Source organism: Capra hircus, chromosome 1, assembly GCF_001704415.2.
Source record: "Capra hircus breed San Clemente chromosome 1, ASM170441v1, whole genome shotgun sequence".
In the NCBI taxonomy this organism is placed as follows: Eukaryota; Metazoa; Chordata; class Mammalia; order Artiodactyla; family Bovidae; genus Capra; species Capra hircus.
Window position 1 is genome coordinate 19,021,958 of NC_030808.1, and position 25,347 is coordinate 19,047,304.

Here is a 25,347-nt window from a genome sequence, read left to right on the forward strand (position 1 = left end):
GAGATCCTTAGGTATTTTTCTAGAAATTTGGGTTTTCTGTGTTTGGTGGTATTAGTTGCTCAGTCGTGTCTGACTCTTTGCAACCTCATGGACTATAGCCCACCAGGGTCCTTTGTCCATGAGATTTTCCAGGCAAGAATACTGGAGTGCGTTGCCATTTCCTTCTCCAGGGGATCTTCCCTACCCAGGGATCAAACTTGGCTCTCTATCATTGCAGGCAAACTCTTTACCATCTGGGTCACCCGGGAAGCCTATATGTTTAAAAAGTCTATATGCTTAAGAGAACATTTTATGGGCTGATCAAATACTTCTAATCATATTCACACCCTAATGCAACAGTTCACTTTGTTCATTTTGACTTATCAAGAATCATACCCACTATTCTTCCTAAAAAGAGCACACAGTAGAAAAGTTTGGTGCCTCCCTGGTTCCTGAAGCAACCGAAATTGTTAATTATCTTGAAAGATGGACATGACTTCAAACCCTATAGTATTTATTACAAGTTATTATTTTTCCGTCCCCAAATTTCCTAGTGATAAGAAACAGCCTATGTAATCAAATTGGCTTCCTTATGCTCCTTAAGTGCAAGAGACACCCGTCTGGGCCTGGAGATAATGATGCATGAGATGGCAATCTAAGTGTTAGGACACAGTCAGGGCAGTCTTCCTCTAAAAATAAGTGTCCATTTAAATGCTACCAAATCTTGTTTTGCAAACCTATCCTTACACAGCAAATAATTGCTTTTGGTGCAAAAGTTAGTCATAAAATTCTCCATTAGTGGTTGGTAATGGACCATAATGTTACATGTTTGTAAAAAGTGCATTTGGGAAATGAAATGCTGGAAGCAATGGTCATATAAGGAATATTAATATCTATATGAGATAACCTTGTGGGGACAGATTTCCCTTTCACTGACAATGGCCTGCATCAAGTATTTTCCACTTTCTTAGGAGAAGGAGCTCTGAAATTCTATCATTTGTCAAGCTATATTAATATCAGCTTTGTTGCGTTCTAGCTGATTTAATAGAAAAATGGGAGTGATTAATAATTGTTAGTTTTATGATAGATGTGATAAAATAAATCAGAAAAGAGTCTTGGAATGTTAAATATATTACAGCAAACACTATTAACCTATGTCTAAATCAAACCTGAATGCTTACAGCAAATTTCCACCCTTCATTATTAAAACATAACCCTAAAGGGATGAATTTCAAGCAAGTATCAAGACAAGATCTGGCACTTGTAATTGTACTTTCAACATAAGGTTATATACATTCCTGATGTGATGCCAATACGCTAGAGGGAATGTGTTCAATTTCCACCATGGTCAAAACTGACAAAGGTTTTACTGAAACTAGAGTGAACTGAAATCACTTCATGGTACACAAAAGTTAACTCCAAATCCCTTTATTTCTTGATTTAAAAAGAACTTATTTACTTGCGTAAAGAAAAATGTGATACTCATTTCAATGACCAACTCAGATTGGTATGAAATTGTTGCTTTTAACATCCACAAAGTAATGAATAACGATAATGATTAGGAGTTAATAGTTACTGAGCTCTCCTTACAAGCCAACACTGTTCTTTTTTTTTTTTTTCCTCTGCAACATTTGAGGTTGGACAACACTTTACAGAGGAAGCATCTGAGGCACAGAGAAGTTAAAAGATCATTTAAGACCATACATCTCACAAGCGAGTCCAAATCTGACAACCTGATACTGGAGCACACTCTGTCTCTGTTTCATGTTCTCTCTCTCCTTGAGCAGGGAAATAAAAGACTCATTGACGTTTATTGCTCAGTTCAAGAGCTAATTACTAAATGCAGATTGTGCATCCCTAAACCACAATGTGAACTAGCCAGCTATTTATTTGGGGGAACTAAAGAAGCCTTTAGCATGAAAACTCAATGGGCGTATAGCCCATGGCTATTCTTAGAACTTTACTAGAATATACATAGGAGAATATTGGGTTTCTCTTACTAGTGTAGAATAAGTAAGTAGGAAATATTCTACTAGTATAGAATAGCTCAGACACAGGTCTACAGCAGCCCTAAGGAAGCAATGAGAGGCAAAATTGTGCAGTGTACACAGCAGTATAGGAGAAAGGAAATCTGAATTCAAACTAGACCTTAGTTCCCTCATTTGCAACACACAGATCCTAATAACTTCTCTGTTTCTCTTTGGGTTATTATGGAGTAAAAATGAGGTAAGCATGGAAGTAGTCTGCAGACTGCCCCAGTCAACACAAAATAGGCATTGTTATGAAGTCAAAACTGAAACAATCAAGTGTCAGACAAAAGAAAGGACTCCTGGCTTTGAAGTCAAGGGGAGAAGATCCACATGACCAGATCAACTGTACTAGGAAAAATACTACTGCTTCAGCTTCATTTTTCCCCCGGCCTGCCTACAGAAGCATGCCTTGTCACAACACCAAAGTAAAGTAAATTAAGTGATTGCATCGGAGAACCAGATTTCCTGTCCCTTATACACATCAGCCTTCTTTGGACCACTGTAGGATGATCAACAAATTACAAGAGACGTTTTCAGTACTTGAACTTTTAAAATAAGATAAAGTTTGAATGAGAAGAAATGCAGTACAGCACAAAAGCAAAATTGTGTTCATTCTCCAAGATCTGTTTCTCCCCTATATTCATATTTACATGTAGTGAATAGTGTTTAAGTTGCATGTTCTGATCTTTCACCGTCTTATTTCTTAATTGACATTGTATCCTTTACTTCCTTAGTTTGTAACTTAAAAAACAAACAGACAAAACAAAAATGTTGTAGGTAATAAGAGTGACAGGCAATTTGACAGTCATTCCTCCAATATTCTCATGAGGAAGAATGAATACAATTTTGCCAGAAATTTTAAAAAAAAAAGCTATTTTGGACAAAAGGAACAAGATAAACAGAGACTTTCATGTTCATCTTTACCGTATCACATCAGCTTCCACTTACTGTATTCCCTGTAACAACTTATAACGTAAGTTAAGTGATCCTATTTCAGTTAATCCTATAGGAGCTCTATACTGTATTATTACTCCTTGCTTTAGATAAAACAAGTGAAGCTTATAGAGACAGATGCCACAGATATTTTTATAAGGCCACATTTGTGTCCTGGCTGCTTCATTCCTAAGCCTGATCTTAAATACTTTCTGCCTTCCATTACAGAACACTTTTCCTGAGCTTCCTTTGGGTATGGAGCCCCAGCATGGCTGAATAAAAAGCAATGGTGAATGGGTATGAACTGGAAAGAGATGTTGCCAGGAGATGATGGAGAAGCCTGACAGGTTGATGTTGGTACATTGGTAACAGACTGTGAAGTTCCTCCTGTCTTGCAGAAAAATTTATTCTGCATATGAGAAAATAAAACTTTTGTGAATTATACACTACTCTTTGGGTAGGGACTTATGGAGAGAGGTAAGGGAGCTTCAGGAAGTGAAAGAGAGAAGCTTCAATAAAATACTGGGAAAACTGAGTAAATATCTAAACTTAGATATAAGAGACACTTCTTAGAAATCCAATTACTTTAAAATATCCCATGGTTTACTTCAAAATACCATGGAAACCATATAATACCTATAGATTTCCTTTTTTTTAAGACTATTTTTTAATGTGGACCATTTAAAAAATTTTAGTGAGTTTGTTACAATATCGCTTTTGTTTTATGTTTTGGATTTTTGGCCATGAAGCACATGGAATCAGCTCTCTAATCAGGGATCAAATCTGCATCCCCTGCATTGAAAGGCAAAATCTTAATCACTTGACCACCAGGGAAGTCCCCTTATGTTATTTTCAAATATGTCAGTAAACAGCTAGCAAATAATAACAACACTACTGTATACTCATGTGCTTATTCCTTAGAAAATACTGATTGAGTTACAACTACAGGCTAATTAATTAGGAAAACTCTAAAATAGAAAAAAATATAGAATCATATAATCACAAAACACCACTGAATAACAGAGAATTATGTCCAGGAACAGAAAGATTAAACAAATTCATCAGTCTCAAAAAGCAAGCTAGGCAGAGACCTGGGAATGAATAGAATTCTTAGCCCCAACCAAAGCCGGGTCTTCTAATAAATGTATTCATAAATTCTAATAAAGTCTTTAGTGAAAATGGGAGGAAGAAATGTTTTCTGAAAGCCCATTATAAGCAATTCAGCTAGATACTTTAAGTTTTTGTTTAATTCTCACAAAGCATCACTCTTTGGCCATATGATCCCATATGCCAGAGGAAGAACTGAATTCTCTGAAAAGATTGATTTAATGAAAGGATCAGAGTTCCAGCCTTGACTTGTAAATGACTATGTGACTTTGAAAACAATCTCCTGATCTTTATGTGCTTGCATCCTTTTGTATAAAATAGAGAAAATGGGCCAAGTGGACAGGACAAATTGCCTCATTAGATGAGAAGATTCATTGTGTGTGAACACGTGGATAAGCAATATGTGTGTGCCTGGTGTGACCCGATGGGTAACACTATGAAAGTCTCCAGGTCCGTGATTCTCTGCCCATGATTGCCAGAATAGAAAAGAACTTCAATTCTGACAAGTGTGGGGAGAAGACCCAGCTGGTGGGGTCTGAACAACACTGGAAAGGGTGGGAACCACGGAGCTGGGGACCCTCAGGATGGTCGGGAAGGAAGAAATCAGGCTGTGAGAAAGGATGACTATGGTGTGTACAAGCACAGTGCATGTGGCCATCAGCCTTAGCCATTTCTAAGAGGCCCCAACTCTTAGAAATATCCTCCAACTCTAGTTCAAACCCAGATACAGCATAGGTTATGTACGGAAGATTTATCCTGTGACGGCAGCTGATGTTTGAAAAGCTAACAAAGATTCTAAAGTAACTAATAGCAGCAGCAGATGTGCCAAGTGAGTAGTGCTTTACACTGCTTTCACGAGAATGTTCATTTTCTGGAAAACTTTCTCTCTGGAACTCTCAAAAAACACGTAAAAAGCAAATAATAATAATAATAATCTGTCATAACTAATGCAGAGATTGCTTAGAATATCACAGAATGTGCCAGATAATGTGGCTTTGACATTGTAACAAAAATTTAATTCCTTGATTTTATGCTGAAGTTATTAACTGACTTCCCTTAGTTAAACATCATTTGCTAAACTACTTTGTTTAATCTGGTAAAGTAATATGGCCTAATACTTATTTTACATGGCCCTAACATTTAGGAAAAAAAATATCTCAAACGTTCTATTATTTAATATAAATTATTATATTATTTTGCATGCTTTCCTCTGCTATCTTATGACATAAATCATATTCTGGTTTCTTTATAAAGTTTTCAATTCCTTATTTAATGAGAGTGGAGACTGTATGGGGAAATGAGATAAGACAGTTAATTATGGAAAATACTACCCTAAAAGAGTTGCCTAAATATAAATATAAAGGTGGCAAAGTCAAATTTGAATTTCAGATATAAACAATAAAATCAACATGAATTATTGAACATAGCAATGCTAAAAATTATTCATTGTCTATCTAAAATTCAAATTTAACTGGATATTCTATATTTTTACTTGCCAAATCTAACAGTCCTATACCTAAACTCCATGTTATGTAGTACAAGTGTTTGACTCTGTGCAACCCCATGGACTGTAGCCTGCCAAGTTTCTCTGTCCATGGAATTCTCCAGGCAAGAATATTAGAGTGGGTAGCCATTCCCTTCTCCAGATCTTCCCGACCCAGGGATCCTGAAACCATCTAAAGAAAGAAAAAAGCCTACCTTCCCTGTACCCCGACAATCATCCACCAAATCTGAAAACATCTACTCTGAAGGCATAGAGCTTTCAAAGCTATCAGTTAAACAGCATTTGAAAATCATCAAGGTCAGTGTATCAGCTCCTAAAATCCCTGACACAATCACGAATAGAATAATAGGTGCTTAGGACCAAATAGATAAAGATGCAATTTCCTGGAGAGTATTTAAGAACTCATCCAGGACCCAGCAAGGCGATGTGGACTTTCTGTAGGTTCGTGGGACGTAATCAGGGCAACAGTTAGTGGATATCAGACCCTACAGGCATAATGCCACTGAACTTTAGATGCCAATGCTGCTTCCTCCCTGGAAGTTTTCCTGCTTTGGGGACTCATTCAATACTCTGATATAGCACCGTATCCAGCCTGGGGAAAAGAGCCATGTTTAAAACCTCACAAATTCTGAACTTACTTTAAAACCCTCCTATTATCTAAAATCAAAAGTGGTTGTAATGAACTACTGAATATGCTTTTACTGGACGAGCATGGCAAACTGAACTTAGCTTTTTACAGATGAACCAAATATTGACTTAATCATGAAACATAGGGAGCCACCCAAATTTCAGTGAGAAATATTTAATGCAAATTAATCTTATCTCACAGGCAAAGTGGGATACCCTCACTGATAATGAGATGATCAGCTTTATATGAAAATAAAACTGTTGGAAAGTAATTATAGAACTGACTTCACTTCTTATGGCAACACCTGTCCAAGATAATCACCAAGATTGTGTGTGCGTGTATGTGTGTGTGTGTGTGTGTGTGAGCACATGCACATGTGTTCAGTCATGTACAACTCTTTGTGATTTCGTGGAAAGTAGTCTGCCAGGCTCCTTTTTCCATGGGATTTCATAGACAAGAATACTGGGGAGGGATGCCATTTCCTTCTTCAGGGGATCTTCCTGACTCAAGGATCCTTTGTGTCTCCTGTATCAGCAGGCAGATTCTTTTACTACTGAGACACTTGGGAAACATCACGAAGATTAGCAAACTATTAATATATTAATTGCACTGTAGCTAAAACTTTCCAATTTCTTATGAAGTAAAGTCTACATTTCTGCAGTAGCTCTCATTAATTTAATTAATCAATAATTCATTCAGTTATCTAGTAAATATAGTATTCTTACTTTCAGCACTTGGCTGGAGCTTCCCTGGTGGCTCAGACGGTAAAAGCATCTGCTTGCAAGGCAGGACACACGGGTTTGATCCCTGGGTCAAGAAGATCCCCTGGAGAAGGAAATGGCAACCCACTCCAGTATTCTTGCCTGGAAAATTCTATGGATGGAGGAACCTTGTAGGCTACAGTCCATGGGGTCACAAGGAGTCAGACACAACTGAGCGACTTCACTTTCACTTTCATGTTAGATCTGAGAAAGGGACTCTTGCGCAGTAAGGCAGACACAATACAAGAGAGAAAAGGAAAGAGAGGGAAGGAGTGAGAGAGAAAGACACAGACAGACAGGCAGAGACAGAGACAAAGAGATAGTGGCAAGGAGAGGCACTGAGAGAGACATCTTCTCCTTGGGAAGGACTAGCTTAAGAAGACTGTGCTACTTCTCCTTCCCTGGAATTCCGTTTACAAAAATTCCTCTGTGCGTATGTTAGTTGCTCAGTTGTGTCTGACTCTTTGCGACCCCATGGACTGTAGCCCGCCAGGCTCTTCTGTCCATGGAATTCTCCAGAAAAAAATACAGGAGTAGGTAACTGTTCCCTTCTCCAGGGGATCTACCTGACTCAGGGATTGAACCCAGGTCTCCCACATTGCAGGCAGATTCTTTACCATCTGAGCCAACAAGGAAGCACTAAATTTCCTGTTCAGTTCAGTTCAGTCACTCAGTCGTGTCCGACTCTTCGCGACCCCATGAATCACAGCACGCCAGGCCTCCCTGTCCATCACCATCTCCCAGAGTTCACTCAGTCTCACATCCATCGAGTTAGTGATGCCATCCAGCCATCTCATCCTCTGTCATCCCCTTCTCCTCCTGCCCCCAATCCCTCCCAGCATCAGAGTCGTCCAGTGAGTCAGTTCTTCACATGAGGTGGCCAAAGTACTGGAGTTTCAGCTTCAGCATCATTCCTTCCAAAGAAATCCCAGGGCTGATCTCCTTTAGAATGGACTGGTTAGATCTCCTTGCAGTCCAAGGGACTCTCAAGAGTCTTCTCCAACACCACAGTTCAAAACCATCAATCTTCGGTGCTCAGCTTCCTTCACAAAGTTTAAATGGTTAATTTTCTATCTGTGGGAATGCTGCTGTTTGTTTGTTTGTTTGTTTTTCTTTTTGTTTTTTCCATATTACATACTTTTAGTTTCTCAAGAGTCTGGAGAAGTACTATAGGATGGAATTGTTAGCCCTATTTTACAGATGGAAAAACTAAGGCACTTATGCAACTTATCACAAACTGCCTGTATTCAAAGTAAGAAGACAAAAAGACAACTTCAGACATAGGAAGAGGGACTATTTCCTTTCTTAGAAGGAAAAGGTGAGGTTTCTTGTCTACTATGATCTGCCAGTGAGGAGACTATCTGAAATGCAACTTTTTCAAATCAGCAAAGCCATGATTAAATCAGCAAAGCCATGATACTCAGGAATCAAGGGGGTGGGCCCAGAGAAAAATCACTCCTCTCAATATGGCTGACTTTACAAAGATAAACCCCACAGCATTGAATCTGTGGGACGTTTAATCAGTAAACTACTCTTCATTATTTAATATGTATAATGATGGCCATAATAATTATATCTTTTAATTCCTATTATCTACTAGGCACCACGCCTGCTACATGCTGTATAGGTAAAGTCTTTTCATCTTCACAAAATCCTTGCAGGGCCAGTATCATAATTTTTACTTTACAGATGAAGGTCGTGAAGTACTGATGATAAGATCAGCTTTTGAAGTGGTGCCTGACTCAGACTTGTTATAAATCCAGGCGTGCCAGACTCCAGGATTAGAGTTCAAGCACCTTATTCTGGAAAATGGGTAACAGTCAAAAACCATGCTCTAGGTTTACTATGCAATGAAAGCCCAAGCTAGTCTGGAGCAGGGGTGATCTTTCTGAGGCCACTGAAATTCTATCAGAAAATGGATGCCTTCTGGAATAGGTGATGATGCAGATGGGAAATCTGAATAACACTGAGGACTTTTTCAAACTACACCCACCACCTGCCCCACTTGCCCATCCCCCTGCAGGTTTGTAAGCAATAGAGTTGAGAAAACACTGTTCTAAAAGATCTTAAAACTCAGAGCAAGGCAAGGTTAAATAAAGTGTCAAGCTAATAATATTAGAAAAGCAAGAAAGAAAAAGGAGGTTTCTCTGAGTTACCAGATGATGTAAGAAACAATGGTGTTGTTGTTGTTGCTGTGAAAGTCACTCAGTTTTGTCTGACTCTTTGAGACCTCATTGACTGTAGCTTGCCAGGCTCCTCTGTTCATGGAATTCTCCAGACAAGAATACTGGTATGGGTTGCCATTCCCTCTCCAGGGGATCTTGCTGACCCAGGGATTGAACGTGGGTCTCCTGGATTATAGCAGATTCTTTATCATCTGAACAACTGTAGATATTTCCCAAATATCAGTAAATTATTCTCACGTAGCTGTTGAGTAAGGTTTATTGTACTCCAATGTTTTGAAGGCTTTAAAACAGAAGTAATTGTTCATGGAATAGAAAGATACCATCCATGTTTCTCTTTACCATTAGATCAACTTTTTAGCACACTGAGTTGATAAATTCTCAGTTAAAGGTAAATTTATTGTTTTAATGTAGGTGTGGCAACCTTATACTATTCTGTATTTTACAAAATCAGAAATGGAAAAGAGCCATTGAACTTTTGTTGTGTCGGTCTCTAGACTGAAAGAAACACTGGTCCAGGAAGTCTCTAGAAACACAAAAGTGGGCCAGTCAGGTCAAATAGTGAAGCTGCATTTTCACTTTAAGGGGAGCAGAGCAAATCTTCCTTTCAAACTTTTACTGTGGGTACTAACCACTTCTGAGTTGCTAAGCTTCAAGTCACTGGAGACATATAACAAAATAGCTCAAATTAACTTCTCTGGTGCAAGATGAATTTCTTCCAGTCTTAGGATTTACCATTTATGTGATTGTAGGAAACTATATAAACCTGACTGTGGTTTTCTCACTTTTAAAAGAGGATTGATACTATTAGAGTAAAATTTCTATTTTTTTCCCCCAGGTTTTCACGTGAGATAAGTCCTTTTATTGAATACGGGACTGGCAATGGTCTATTCAGTTTTTATAAATTGTACTCATAATATATTGCTTCAATGGACTCCACCCATTCAAAAGCAAGAATACATAAAGGCACTGATACAGGAAACAGAGATGGTTCAAATCTATATTTTTATAAGCTTTTGTAATAATTTACAGTTGAAAGTTCAAATTTAATATGACAGGGATTTCAGCTATTTAATTTTATGGAATCTTTCTAAGAAATTAAGCTATTTATTTTATCAACCATGTTCCATAGGTTTAGCTAATTAAATTATGCATTATTAATTAAATTACATATAAATTACATATTGCACAAAGTTGAACTAAAATTTTAACCTTAATTATATAAATAAAATTTATTCTTATTTTTTTTTAATTTTTATTTTTACTTTATTTTACTTTACAATACTGTATTGGTTTTGCCTTACATCAACATGAATCCACCACGTGTGTACATGCGTTCCCAAACGTGAACCCCCCCGCCCACCTCCCTCCCCACAACATCCCTCCAGAAATACAAGGGATCATAAGAGACTACTATCAGCAATTATATGCCAATAAAATGGACAACTTGGAAGAAATGGACAAATTCTTAGAAAAGTACAACTTTCCAAAACTGAACCAGGAAGAATTAGAAAATCTTAACAGACCCATCACAAGCACGGAAATTGAAACTGTAATCAGAAATCTTCCAGCAAACAAAAGCCCAGGTCCAGACGGCTTCACAGCTGAATTCTACCAAAAAAATTTAGAGAAGAGCTAACACCTATCCTACTCAAACTCTTCCAGAAAATTGCAGAGGAAGGTAAACTTCCAAACTCATTCTATCAGGCCACCACCACCCTAATACCAAAACATGACAAAGATGCCACAAAAAAAGAAAACTACAGGCCAATATCACTGATGAACATAGATGCAAAAATCCTCAACAAAATTCTAGCAATCAGAATCCAACAACACGTTAAAAAGATCATACACCATGACCAAGTGGGCTTTATCCCAGGGATGCAAGGATTCTTCAATATCCACAAATCAAACAATGTAATTCACCACATTAACAAATTGAAAAATAAAAGCCACATGATTATCTCAATAGATGCAGAGAAGGCCTTTGACAAAATTCAACATCCATTTATGATAAAAACTCTCCAGAAAGCAGGCATAGAAGGAACATACCTCAACATAATAAAAGCTATATATGACAAACCCACAGCAAACATTATCCTCAATGGTGAAAAATTGAAAGCATTTCCCCTAAAGTCAGGAACAAGACAAGGGTGCCCACTTTCACCGCTACTATTCAACATAGTTCTGGAAGTTTTGGCCACAGCAATCAGAGCAGAAAAAGAAATAAAAGGAATCCAAATTGGAAAACAAGAAGTATAAATAAACTTTATAATTTGAAATATATATGTGGATGTATACATTTAAAATATTTGTAAGAGAAAGCTTACAATTCTAGCAGAATGTACTAATTAATTAGCTTCTGGCACCTTAAAAAGTATTAAACAAATAACCAAAGTTATTCTTAACTTTTTCAGGAAGCCATGGAGTCCCATGATAATCTGACAAGAACTAGGACTTTTTCTTCAGTAAAATAAACACATCCACATACCTCTAAAGAATTATAAATATTTTCAAAAGGCACAGAGACTCAACAAGTTTATTCTATGGCTCCTTATGGATTTCTGGTTCTTAAATCAACAATACTTTTTTTTTTTGCTAGTGTGAGACCTAAGGTATTTACTTTCTAATTAGATTTGTATTGATCAAATGCTTCAGGAAAAAAAAAAAAACTGCAAACCTCTGTAGTTTCTAATTTTTGGACTTCTTTTTTTAAAATAAAGTTTTAAAATTCCATCAAACTAAATCTATACTCAAAAAAGATCAAAGTAAACAAACAAATTAAAAACAAAAATGAACTCCTACCACTTCACATTTCCCTAGCCATTCTTCCCCTAAATCTTAATTCAACTACAGAGAAAATACCCATAGCTATTCACCACTTTACAGAGTATCTGACAGTTTAAACAAATGTCACCAGCATGCTAAAAGCAAGTAAAGTACTTTCTAAAACTGTGCTGTCCAATATACTAGCTACTATCCACATATAGCTATTTCAATGTTAGCTAACTGACATTAACTAAATTTAAAATTCAATTCTTCAGTCACAGTAGGCACATATGCCTAGTGGTTACTGTTTTGGACAGTTTAGGAAGCATTTTCATCATCTCAGAAAGTTACAGAACACCAAAGTATTTCTGTTCCCACCCTTACTATGAATGTTTGTTGGTAGTCACTTATGTTTATTGCCAAATCGGTTTATGCCAGTTGGCTTAATATAAAATTGTGTAATTTAATTAAATGTTATATAAATAAATTTAAATATGAGTGTAAACGAATAGGAGGTGTTCTAAACCTGAAATTTTTGGAAAGACAAAATTCAGTTACTTTAAAAAAATACTATAGCTTTAAATATACTCTTGCCTGGAAAATTCCATGGATGGAGGAGCCTGGTAGGCTACATTCCATGGGGTCGCAAAGAGTTGGACATGACTGAGCAACTTCAATGTCAAATATCAAGACATTAGAAAAAAGTCATAGAGAAAAATGAGAATTTGCTCTCTAATTTCTTTGTGTTGGATTTCCAATTAAACACATTTATAAAGCAATCAAAATTAGAAATCAAAGATGAATTATGGGATATACAGAAAGCAAAGATGACTAAAACTAACATCTATAATCAGCAATCTAAGCATCACTGACTCAATGGACGTGAGTCTGAGTGAACTCCGCAAGATGGTGATGGACAGGGAGGCCTGGTGTGCTGCAATTCATGGGGTCGCAAAGAGTTGGACACGACTGAGCGACTGAACTGAACTGAAGTGAACTGAAACTCAGAAATAGTTATTGGCTAACTTAAAAACACTGTCAGGACTTCCTTGATGGTCCACTGGTTAAGAATCCCCCTGCCAATTCAGGGGACATAGGTTTGATCCCAATACATGGGATCCAGAAGGATCCCACATGCCACAGGGTAACTAAGGCCCTGTGCTGCACCCACTGAGCCCATGCACAACAGCTATTGAAGCCCACACCCTAGAACCCTTGTTGCTCTGCAACAAGAGAAGCCATTGCAATGAGAAGCCCACAACTAGAGAGGAGCCCTCACTTGATGCAACTAGAGAAAGCCTGTGAGCAGCAGCAAAGACCCTGCATAGTAAAAAAACAAAAAAATAAAATCTGCAAATAACTACATTATCAAATTTTAAAATTTAAATGAAATATGTATTTATGCATGTATTTAAGAACTGTTTCTTTAAAAGGCTTTGTGAATTTACTTATCAACTACTGATCCCAACTGCATTAAACAGATATAGCAAAACTGCAAACACATGCCTTCTTTATTACTATAAACTCAGCATTTTCATAATTGATTGTGTCATTCTTATTTGCCAGATTTAAGTTTTTTCAATTAAATCATATTGAAAAATTTATACACAGGGACTTGACCTAATTCCAGATTTATACATAACTTGTCTTTTAATTATAACACAAAATATAAGTCTAGCCAGTAGCCTGAGTTTCTAAGACTTTATACAGTGACAAGAACACTCAACTTTTAATTTGTTCACTCTATCTAACCTTTTGATTTTTTTCTGACTTGAGATTTCTATCTCTCCATTAATCTATAATATTAATTACTTGAGAAATAAAAAGTATAAGAATCTCATTGTTTTGAACATCAAGATTTAGATGCAAATGAAAATCTACACAATAGGACTACTACAATTTATACTACTGCATTCTGTTCATTAAAATAGCATCAAAATAATCAGTAGTTTCTGCTTGACCAATGACTATTTTTCATAAATCAATTACATTCAGAGAAATATTTAGACTGTCATGAATCATACATGCCTATTTGGAGTAACAGTATAAGCATGTAAGTGTGCACTAACGTATTATTTTTATATACCTTAGAATGACCTGAAAGTACCAAAGATACTCCCAATTATCTAGTTCAACCATAAGAAAACATGTGGTTAAATTCATAATAAAGAAACAAAACAGATTTATTGCAATTTTGGTTTACTGTTTGATGCCTTCATACCAAAGATGAAGAACTGGTTGCCTCTGGGGGCCAAATTTAGATTGATGGATAAAATCATGTTGGAATATCTGGAAAGCAAGCATGCCTTCTTTAGTCTACCACATTGCCCAGTTTCTTCCTCTTGTCTTTAAGTCTGGCTTATTACACAGCCAAGACCCTGAAGTTATTTAAATTCATGGCCCTTCGTAAGGTGTTTTACATAATGATATATTGCATATATCATAGGGGCATAGGTAATTTAGCTCTGAAGCTGGACTTAGTTATGGCTACCATTTCATATTAACTTCCATTCTCCTAAGCAACACAATGCTAAGAGGTTAACCAGTTCATGTGTGCATGTGTGTGTGTGTTTGCGTGCATGTGCGTGTGCTCAGAGTTCTTCCCTTTTCACTTAAGATATACCACCAATTGCTAGGCCATACTCCTCTTCCTGGAGAATGATTCTGAAAGAAGGAGAAATATCACTGTGCAAATGGAGCGTAAAATCCTCTCTATGCTTAGAAGAATAAGAGTGCACTGGTACTAGAAAAGAAACAATCAAATGGATACAGAGTTTATTTTAAATAATATTAAGCATATACCTATCATATTTGAATCTGAAGATAGTTCTACTCGTGGTCTTTCAGAAATAAAGCCTTATTTAATTTCAATCAGTTAATCAAAATTAATTATCCAAAAATGCTACTCAAGAGATACATTGCTTCTCAAGAACACGAGATACATTTTCTTGGATAGGTCACTAATCTGGATAGAAAAATGGCCTATGTCTGTAACTAGTGGATTGACCCTTTTCAAAATTATTAAAGATTCAGGGCTCTATTTTGGTCACTTGGAAATTAAGCCAGTTGATTTCTAAGGTTCTTGCCATTTACAAATCTAGATTTTACTTTTAATTTCCATCAAGTACTCCTTAAGTGTCAACTACAAGTAAAAGTTTACATGAACTATATGGCCTAAAGTCTAACTTTATCACTAACTATTTAAACATATAAAAAGTAAGGGGAAATACAAGGCTGAATATGATTGGCATAAATAAAGTGCTCCAATAGTTCATAGTGAAAAGAAGATTTAAGAGGAAAGAAACAGATGCAAGGAAGAAACATTGCTAGTTTATTTAACTCACACATTCCACATAGCTTACAGTGAGAAATGTTAATAGACATTTCTCCAAAAAAGACAGCCAGGAGGCACATGAGAAGATGCTCATCACTAATTATTAGAGAAGTGCAAACCCAAACTACAATGAGATATCCCTTCATACCAATTAGAATGGCCATCATCAAAAAATCTACAAAACATAAATGTTGGAGAGGGTTTGGAGAAAAGTGAATCCTCCTACACTGCTGGTGGGAATGTAAATTGGTACAGCCGATATGGAGAACAGTATGGGTTTCCTTAAAAAATAAAAATAGAGCTACCATATGATAATGGCAATCCCACTTCTGGGCATATGCCCTGGCAGAAACATGGTTCAAAGGATACTTGCACCCCAACCTTCACTGCAACAAATGTAAATTGGTACAGCCGATATGGAGAACAGTATGGGTTTCCTTAAAAAATAAAAATAGAGCTACCATATGATAATGGCAATCCCACTTCTGGGCATATGCCCTGGCAGAAACATGGTTCAAAGGATACTTGCACCCCAACCTTCACTGCAACACTGTCTACAATAGCCAAGACAAGGAAGCAAGGTAAATGTCAACAGATGGATGGATGAAGATGCGGTGCACCAATAGAATGTTACTCAGCCATTAAAAGGAATGACGTAATACCATTTGCAGCAACACGGATGGACCTGGAAAGTGCCATACTAAATGTAGTAAGTCAGACAGACAAAGTAAAATATCATATGATCTTGCTTATATGTGGAATCTAAAAAAATGAAACAAATAACTTATTTACAAAACAGAAATAGAGTCACAGAGAACAATCTTATGGTTACTAGAGGGGAAGGATGACAGGGGAGGGCTAGATTGGGAGTTTGGGATTGACAGGCCCACACTACTCTACTAAAAATAAGTAACTAGCGAAGATCTACTGTATAGCACAGGGACTTCTGCCCAACATTCTCTAATAACCTAAATGGGAAAAAGAATTTGAAAAAGCATAGATACACGTATATGTATAACTGAATCACTGTGTTGTACACTAAAACAACATTGTCAATCAACTATGCGCCAGTATAAAAACAGAACAAAATGAAGGAACACACAAGGCAACGCCAACTTAAAAATTAGGAACCACCATCAAATTGATTTCATGAAAGTTAAAAGTGATAATCTTAATTTCTCTTAAATTCTAAACAAACATTTTGAAGAAGTCCACTTAAATATAAAATTACTTCACAGTATCACATAATGTTTTTATTTCATTAAAAGTTCTATTTATTCACCAAAGGGTTCCACAATTCATCCTATAACCTGAGCACTATGGTAAGAGTTGTTATATTTGAAAGACACATTACTGCACTCAAGGGGCTTAGATGTATTATAAATAATAGAAATCAGTTAGTTTCATAAATAACTTTCAATGGCATATGATAGACTTGGTCCAGATAGATTATTAATCACAACAATGTTAGAAACAAACAAAAAACTCCTCATCCCATAACGATATACTCTGGAGTCTGGAAATATATTGAATAACACAGGGCTTTACTGCTGAAGAGTAGTTTATTTTAAGATGTGTATAATTTCGATTGCCCATACATGATTTTAAAGTTTAACTCAGTGCAACAGCTTAAAAAATATATGTACATCGCTGGAGGTAACAAAGCAGTCACAGTGCCCTGGAACACTTGGATATACTACTGAAGGAAGTTAGAGAAAAAGCCTGTGGGGAAAAAAGGCTGCAGTGGCTACGGGAATTTATAAACTGAGAAATTCCCTTTTAGAGAAAGAATAAAAGCTTTGTGGATGAAGAAGTGATACCTGTGGATCTTGAAGAACGTGATGTCAATTAGTAGCAGGTTTGCTTGGAAGTAGTAGTGGGTGATAGGAATTGGTAAGCGAGTGAGAAATAAATGTTCTCTTGCTTATGTCGAATCTTCACTTAATGATTTTCATGGGTGTTTCCTATGGGTCTTTTACGGAGCTGGTGTGAGTACAGGTTAAGATCAGTGACCTCAAGAGTGACTCCTATAATCTGAGAAGAAAAACTAGAAATGCTCAGGGTGTCAGAAGCCTGAATCACATCATCTAGGGAATCACCTAGGCTCATGAGTCAGCATTTGGTAATAGGCAAAAGAGAAACAAAATGAGTATTTACAGAAAGTGACTCACTTATTCTAATAACATAGTTCATGAACCGTTGGCTCATGTTCAAGAAGACCCAGTCCAATTGCCAAGAGATTTATCTGATTCTCTCATAGTTACTTTGGCCAATTTAGTTCATCATATTATGAGCTAAATTAGACTTTTCTGGTAAGGTTCAGTCAATTACTTTGCAGTTGGTTTTCCTTTCCTTTGCTTCTTTCTTCTCTTCTTTTCTCCCTCTCCCCTTCTTTCTTTCCTCTCACTCCTTTCTACCTCATTCCACAAAGCATTTAAGGTCAGTCAGCCACTATGAACCTAAACTTAGTATCCCCAAACACCAAGAGATAATAGTTAAGTAACATATGATTTGCTGATATTTGTTTCCTGAATTTTCACACTTCCTTTGTTACCAAATGTGAAAAGGTTAGAATGGAGTAAAACTTGACCACTTTCAATTCAGAAAGAAATTATGTGAATCTGCAGAGTTGTCCCCCAGCTGAACGCTAAATTTCTAAATGTACAGTGTTTCTCCATGGTTTCTTAGTTATAATTTAACTATTCCTAGATATGGACCCTGAAAATTAGTTTCTTCAAAAAATAATCTTTTTAATTTGTATATTTCTTTGCCACTTTTTTTTTCACAGAAATAAAGGATCTGGAAGAAAACTTTACTATTAAACACTAGTGAAAGCATAATTCTCTCAAGTAGCAGTCTCTTTGTTTTCTTCACTGAGGCTAATTACATCCTCTGCCCTGTAGACTTGGTATGATTTCTGCAAGACCAACACAATGGATCATAGCTACATCGTTATCATTTTTTCAGTTATTCTTTCATACTGTTCGCTTTAGATATTTAGATATTTAGATAGCACTTTTATAAGATTATCCTTACACTGCATATCATAGTTGACTTCTGCTGTCTACTTAACTATTGCCCTGCACAGAAACAGGCATTTATTGGAAATAGTATTGCATTTGGCCCTCAATGTGTACATGACTTTTCTCCAAATCTGTATACAGAGTATTGGGCTATACACACATATACTTATACACACACAAGGTCACAAAGAGTCGGACACAACTTAGCACCTGAACAACAACAAAGAGGAACTACATTCTCAAGAGTTAAACTTATAAAGGTGTAATTGTTTACAACTCAGTTGTCTGTTTCTTCCAACCTCTCTTTCTCGCTCTGTGTATCCTGACCCTTGTTCATTATCTCTTGATTAGTCCTTGAAGAGACTTTTCTTTCTTAGAGACTACTAGTTTTTGACTTCCGCATACCAGTCAAATAATTATGCTTGAAATCACTGGTCTTCAACATTCTAAGTCTCACGTGTTCTTACCCTTGGGGATTAGAAAGTTCCTTCTTTACCTCCATTGTTCCTAAACTCTAGATTCTGAGACATGGGCATGCTAGAGTGTTCTATAGAAAGCTCACCCCACTCCAGTACTCTTGCCTGGAAAATCCCATGGACAGAGGAGCCTGGTAGGCTGCAGTCCATGGGGTCGCGAAGAGTCGGACACGACTTCACTTTTGACTTTTCACTTTCGTGCATTGGAGAAGGAAATGGCAACCCACTCCAGTATCCTTGCCTAGAGAATCCCAGGGATGGGGGAGCCTGGTGGGCTGCCTTCTATGGGGTCTCAGAGTCGGACACGACTGAAGCAACTTAGCAGCAGCAGCAGCATGGCTCTTAACAGATAATTGTATCCAAATCATTTTCTTAAGCATTCAATGTTTCAATCTGGGAGTTTAAATAAGTTATAATATCTACAGTTGTTTAATCCTGTGGCTGAAAAATGATCTATATAAATTATAGCATTCACTGTCAGTAAAGTAGGCACACAGCTGATGGACTCCAAAAGAGACCAATTTTCTTTGTACAGAGAGAATATTGTGGGTGCCTTTCCTTCAAACAAAAATTTAATCCTCAAATTATACTTCATATACTTGTTATTAATTTCTTAATATATTTCTGGTTTAGTTGTTCCTCTTTACTCAACAGTTAAAGTTTTAAAAAAATAAAAAGTAAATGGTAAGGAAAGTATACAGAATACAAAAAGCTGGTTTATAAGACTTATGCTAAAAGGAAAATTATTCATCTGGAAATCAAGGAATTTAAAAAGTCAAAAGAAATGTACATAAGCAAAATTTAGGATTATAAACTACAATGAACTTATTAATAAAAATGAATGTGGCCCACTGTTTTTATTCTAGGGAAAAAGCAGTCCTAAATTAAATTGTATGTCTATGAGGAGTAGACATACTCAACACAGACCATAAACAAGTCAAGTATATTACTGATGCACAGCACTCTCTGAATTAAATTTAGGTATGCTTTAAGACAAATAATAATTAAGAAAACCCCTCAGATTTATGGCCGTTGTTGTAATTCATTCAAATGTTCAATAGAAATTCATCACAGAGAGATCTTCTACTCCATTCATTCATTCATCCAATAAATCAATAGATCTTATTATGTGTAAGGCATTGCAGGGGATACAATGAAAAATACGGCATGGACTTTGCCCTCAAGGGGCTTACAGTCTAGTATGGAAAAAATAAACAACCACATAGATAGCTGTAACATAAGGGAGAAAGTGATGTGTCATAAGAAAGACTCAGACAATGTGCTGTGAAAGCCATTGACATTTGCAGACTTTTTTTGATTACTACAGTGTTCAAGTAGCCAATAAAAACAGAAAGACCAATGACAAGTTTGCAAAACTAAATGCCAAATTTTGTGAATCTATGGATGATGAAAGCTGCAATATTTATGCAGTGTAAGTCACTACTCCCCAGTTCTTAAATATGTTTGACTATAGAGTAACAACCGATCAGAAATACCATCTTGCCAGTTTATAAGCAGATGCAAATACAATAATCTCATGCTTACAGATAAAAGATAATTTTAATTATCTAAAATACTCATGACACATAACCTTCTTGCACAGAAATTGGCTCAATCAGATTAAAATGATGAAGAATTCCTCGATGGCTCAAGTGTGCTCCAAGGAAAGCTAGAAGGTTGTACAGTTAACTCCCAGGGTGTAACTCTAAACCATACAACCTACTACCTCAACCCGGATGCACACAGCTTCCAGTGTTGCTTCAAACTCCTTATCATATCTTCAGTCAGCTCCTCCAAATATGGCAGCCATACACCTAAGGACTTAGCAAGGATGTAGATATAACTACATAATTATATATATAATCCTGACATTTTACTGATAAACTGAATTTGTGTGTACTAGGACTATCCTAACCTCTTCAGTTTCCAGCAAAGTTCATATAAAATGCCTTCTGACATCTCTCATGGCAAAATTCCACTAGAAATTAATAATATTAAAAGTCAATAGCAATTCAGCTTCATTTTTAAGGAGAAATAGGTTCAACAGTGACATATCCAGTTCACAGCCTTTAATTTTCTAATTGAAGTTAATGAAGTACACTAACGACTGGAATGTGAACAGAAGTTTCTGAACAGAATCTATGCAGATATTGGTTCAAACCTTGCTATAAAAAAAATTCAAGTTTTTAAAATAATTTATTATACTTGAATTTAAACTTCAGTGGCTGTGCTGAGTCTTCTAAAGTGGTCAACAACTGAAGCCTGCCTCAAAAGACAGGTGAGGATTTATATATATATATATATATAAGTATAAACAGTAAACAACTGGAGTTTAACAGGAGTTTGACTGAAATATTATATAACATCAATGTATAGTGCATTTTGTCAGATTACCACACTGACACAGACCCATAGAAGCGAGCTTGTGCGGTCCACTTCACCACAAGATCGGATCTACGGGTTTATGCCAATGGGCAACGTCTCACGTGGGCTCCCTAATAATGCAGAATTTGTTGTAAATATCTGATGAAATTAGGAGAGCAAAATAATAATATCAATACTTTAGCATAAATATTTAAATGCCAAAATGCTCTAAGGATGCATATTTCCAGTTAAAGGCCTTCATAAATACTCTACACTAAATACAAGTTATATACATGAGAATTTTTGAAAACAGTATATTGAAAGGTCTTTCACAGATTACTTTTGTTTTAAGAATGAATATTTTGGCATTAGACTATCCTAATTAATGATGAATTTTAAAAGAAAATAAAAAAGAATCCATATATGCATGCATGAATTATGTTATTGTGAGGCATGAATATAGTATTATGAGCCTATAATTAAGACCAAATTAACTATTAAGCTAATTGTGTTAGAGCTAGACAGCTTGTTTTAACTCATAAAACCTCAGTTAGTGGTTTCAAGGAACTGGTAATATTGTAACTTTCTCATAAAACAAGTAAGATTTTGTTGATTACACAAAGAGCACAGGAAGTTATTTAAATTCTTAAATATACATGTCTATAGTTAAATGAACAATATTTGGGTAAATTAATATCAGAAAACAAACATTAATGATACATTAATAGCATTATTACTACCACTATGCGCCAACATTTATACTCCAGATCAACTGCATGAAAGAGGATATCTTGTCCCTTAAACACAGTATATTGAAATTTATTTTTCAAAAAATATGTACTTAAAACATCCGATATGGCTACATACAACTCTCATCTGGTCAACAGGTTGGGCAAAAATAAATTATTATTAAAAATTTTTAAATCACAAAACAATAAGCAAATACACAAAGAGTAAACATAAAGCCACACACATACACATTTTTTAAAACTCCCAACTCAACGGCAACAAAATTATAAGTTGTACATTATTAATCGTTTCACTTATATCCACAATATTTAGCATGTTCAATTATATCTTCATTGTGAAAACTAATAGTACTGCATAAAAATTAATTAGTGTTTTTGCATGTTTTGAAATTAAAAAAATGTTTTTTACAGATTATAGATAATGTGGTCTACATAATTTTTACTATTTGTTTTCTAATTTTTCCCATGCTTATTAAAAACTATAGTAAAAACATCAACACTCAGGCATTCAAATGTAGTAAAAAATATTTCAACATATATTCATAAATTTAGACATGAAATCAAAGCAACATTTGTTTTGGGTTTTATCTTAACCATAAGAATGTATATTTTGGTTTCATTCTTTTAGTAGATCATAAAAAAAGAGCAGAACTTCATTCCCTTTCCCCAGATTTCACTTCCTTTTATATGGTGTGACAGACAAATGACAAAATATATTGTCTTTTTCCTAAATTACTTTCTATTCAACTGTATTTCACCTATATTATAGGAATGGATATTTAGATCTATATTCAAAGGGACCCAAACTGTGCATTGATCCCAGACTGAGACAAAATTTTTTCAAAAAGGTAGGTAACATTATAAACTCTCAAACCATCAATGACAATTCCAACAGCTAAATCCATAAAGAGTATGAAACATAGTCTTATAATTAAACAGTCAAAATTATTTTTTCTTTAAAAATATTAAATATTAATTGCTCTTTTGGTTTTTATTTTTACCTGAGATGATTTTCTCCTATGATCACTTTCTTCACTTCTCATATCCACTTTAAGTTTTTCCCTAAAACAACCACAAAAGGAGAAATGTCAGACAACTGCTGTCTAGAAGAAGCATCTGGGTGTATGGTGGGAATGAAGGTAGTCGATCGAGAAGAAAACACAATACCAAAATGGGCAAAACCTTTTAAAGTGTTGTTTTTTTTTTTTTCAAAGGCTTGGAAGACTCATGGAGCCCCACCCAGGGCTACTCATATGACATATAATGTGGTTTCATAGTTTGCATTTATGCATTCATTTTGGTTGATGTTGTTTTCACAGTAACAGTTTTGAAAGTGAAAGGAGGCATGGCTGTTAAAGAAGCGACTAGGTTTTGCACAATGAACTAGTGAAAGCTGAAAAGAGATTTGGATTTGGCATGGAGCTTAATAAGATAATTAAGAGTGTAGAGATTAATGGCTCCTAAAAATAACATTTAAAATAATGTTTTTCAACTAAAGGATCTTGAAACATGAAAACAGGTTTATAAATGTTAATTAAGCCTGTGAAAGTTGATGTTTCATTAGCTGAGGCAGCATAAAGGAACAAGAGCTATTTTTAAAATAATTAGTGAACAATAACCAATAAACTTAATAAAACATTTTATTTGAATGTTATCAGTATATAGGGTATTTGTAATTTCCCACAATTCTTGGTATAATGACAAAACAGAAGATAGAATTCATCACTTCTGTAGTATTTTTCATTGTTTACCCTATATATTTCTATTTTAATAAAATACGATTTTAAAAGAACAACAGTTTGCTTGAAGTTTATTCTTTTCACGGAAAATATTATAGCATCAACTCTTCACGTGCAAATTATAGTCTTTATATACACTCCATATTTCAAAAGCATTCTTTTTCTTTAACAATTTTAAAACATGTTTAGAAACAGTTTTAATAAAAATTAAAATAGGTGCAATACATCGGCTAATCCTTTCCCACTGAATTAGGGAAAACTAGGTTTTTGTTACAAAATGCTTAAATTGCTCAGCAATTTACTAATACAAACAGACGAAATAATTAGAATGCAGTGCATTATATGCTGAGCCAATACATTGCTTTAAACGTGAAACAAGTTTGTGTATACTTTCTCCGCTAAAGTACCTAATTGATATTTCTAACAGCTCTAAGACAAATGCTTCTTTTAAATATATTTTAAAAGTCAGTATTATTCTAGAACAAGCTCTTTTTCTACTTAGCCACTGAGAACATAATCTTTTCACCCTTATTTTTGTCACATGAAATCCTGGTAAGAAAATTAAATATAACTTCCCTCAAACTAAATTTCACTTATTAGAGAATTTTAATACACATTCTAATACAACTCTGTTTTAGGAGCTCAAGAAGTTTCTTCTTTCATATTTCAAATTATGTGGCACATCACATGAAAGATTTAGTTTCTTTACCAACTAGGGCTAAATGTTCACTTTTCTTAGACAGCCAAAAGTAATACTGTACACAAAAAGCACAGATAACATATTAATGTTTTTCCAAAACTTCTATGTATAACAAAAATTAAAACAGGTACCATCTTTCTCATAGAGATTTCTCTAGTTTTGCTTAAGTTTCTATTCTACTCAGGATTAGAGCAAGAGAGCAAAAGGAAAAAGTTAATAAGAATAAAGTGGGAGATGAGTTATAAAAGAGTAAACTGAAAGTGCAAGGATCCCCTTTTATATAACAGTAGACTTAAAAAGAAACAACAAAAAAAAGTTATACCTGATACGAAAGGTGCGATTTCACCAAGTGCAATAAATTGCTTATTATGCCATATTTTTGCAATAATACAAATACAGAAGGCTCATTTGCTTATGCTGCCTTACAAAGCTGCTTTACAAAGCACGATGTCTCTGTAGTTAAATACAAGCCAATGTTTGCTTTTTTTTTTTAGTTTGTTTTGGTTTGGATTTTTGTTTGTTTGTTTTTGTTTTTGAGCAGGAGCATCTCTCTCTCTCTCTCTCTCTCTCTCTTTTTCAGCACTGTTGTATGGAGTAGGACAAACTCAGATTTTTTCTTCATGCCTCCTGCTATTTCTTGGGAAAAAAAGAGGACCAGGGTGCTTGTCTTCTTTTTCTTCCTTCTCGGTATTGCAGGCACAAAGCACTGCGCAGAAGCTGCACCAATCCTTGCCGTCCCTGGCAGCAGAATGGTAGAAGGTGGGAGAGACCAGGAATCCTTCCAGGCTCTGCTGACTTTAGAAATGAGGATTGCACACGTTTGTCTCCTGAACCAAAAGGGTGAGAAGGCAGAGTGCCAGTTTGCTACACTGCTGCAATGATCTCACGCTCACTGCTGCTGCCGTCCTGTTTGCCCAGTTCAAATGCCTGTTCAGTACAAACCAAAAAAAAAAAAAAAAACTACTTGGATTCTTCAGCAAGCAAAAAAGGTATTAACATTAAAAAAGAATCAGCAATAAGAAAAGGCAAAAAACAAAAAGCACATACAATTTTAGGTTTCACTTGTTA

At 35.6% G+C, this 25,347-nt stretch overlaps 1 long non-coding RNA gene and 2 other non-coding genes across 6 annotated transcripts in view; all 3 read right to left on the reverse strand.

Moving 5' to 3' along the window:
• LOC102176916 overlaps positions 1–25,347 on the reverse strand; it is a 673,837-nt gene that overhangs the window by 43,828 nt on the left and 604,662 nt on the right. For 2 of the 4 annotated variants that reach the window (XR_001918463.1, XR_001918472.1), the window contains one exon: positions 22,842–22,902. This is a non-coding gene — a long non-coding RNA (uncharacterized LOC102176916). Of the gene's footprint in view, positions 1–22,841; positions 25,207–25,347 lie in introns of all 4 variants that reach the window. The other 2 variants (XR_001918465.1, XR_001918469.1) reach the window with 1 other exon arrangement.
• Positions 20,370–20,477, reverse strand: MIRLET7C (microRNA let-7c). Its single transcript, NR_129542.1, has one exon. It is a non-coding gene; the product is annotated as a microRNA let-7c (primary transcript).
• Positions 21,122–21,202, reverse strand: MIR99A (microRNA 99a). Its single transcript, NR_129805.1, has one exon. It is a non-coding gene; the product is annotated as a microRNA 99a (primary transcript).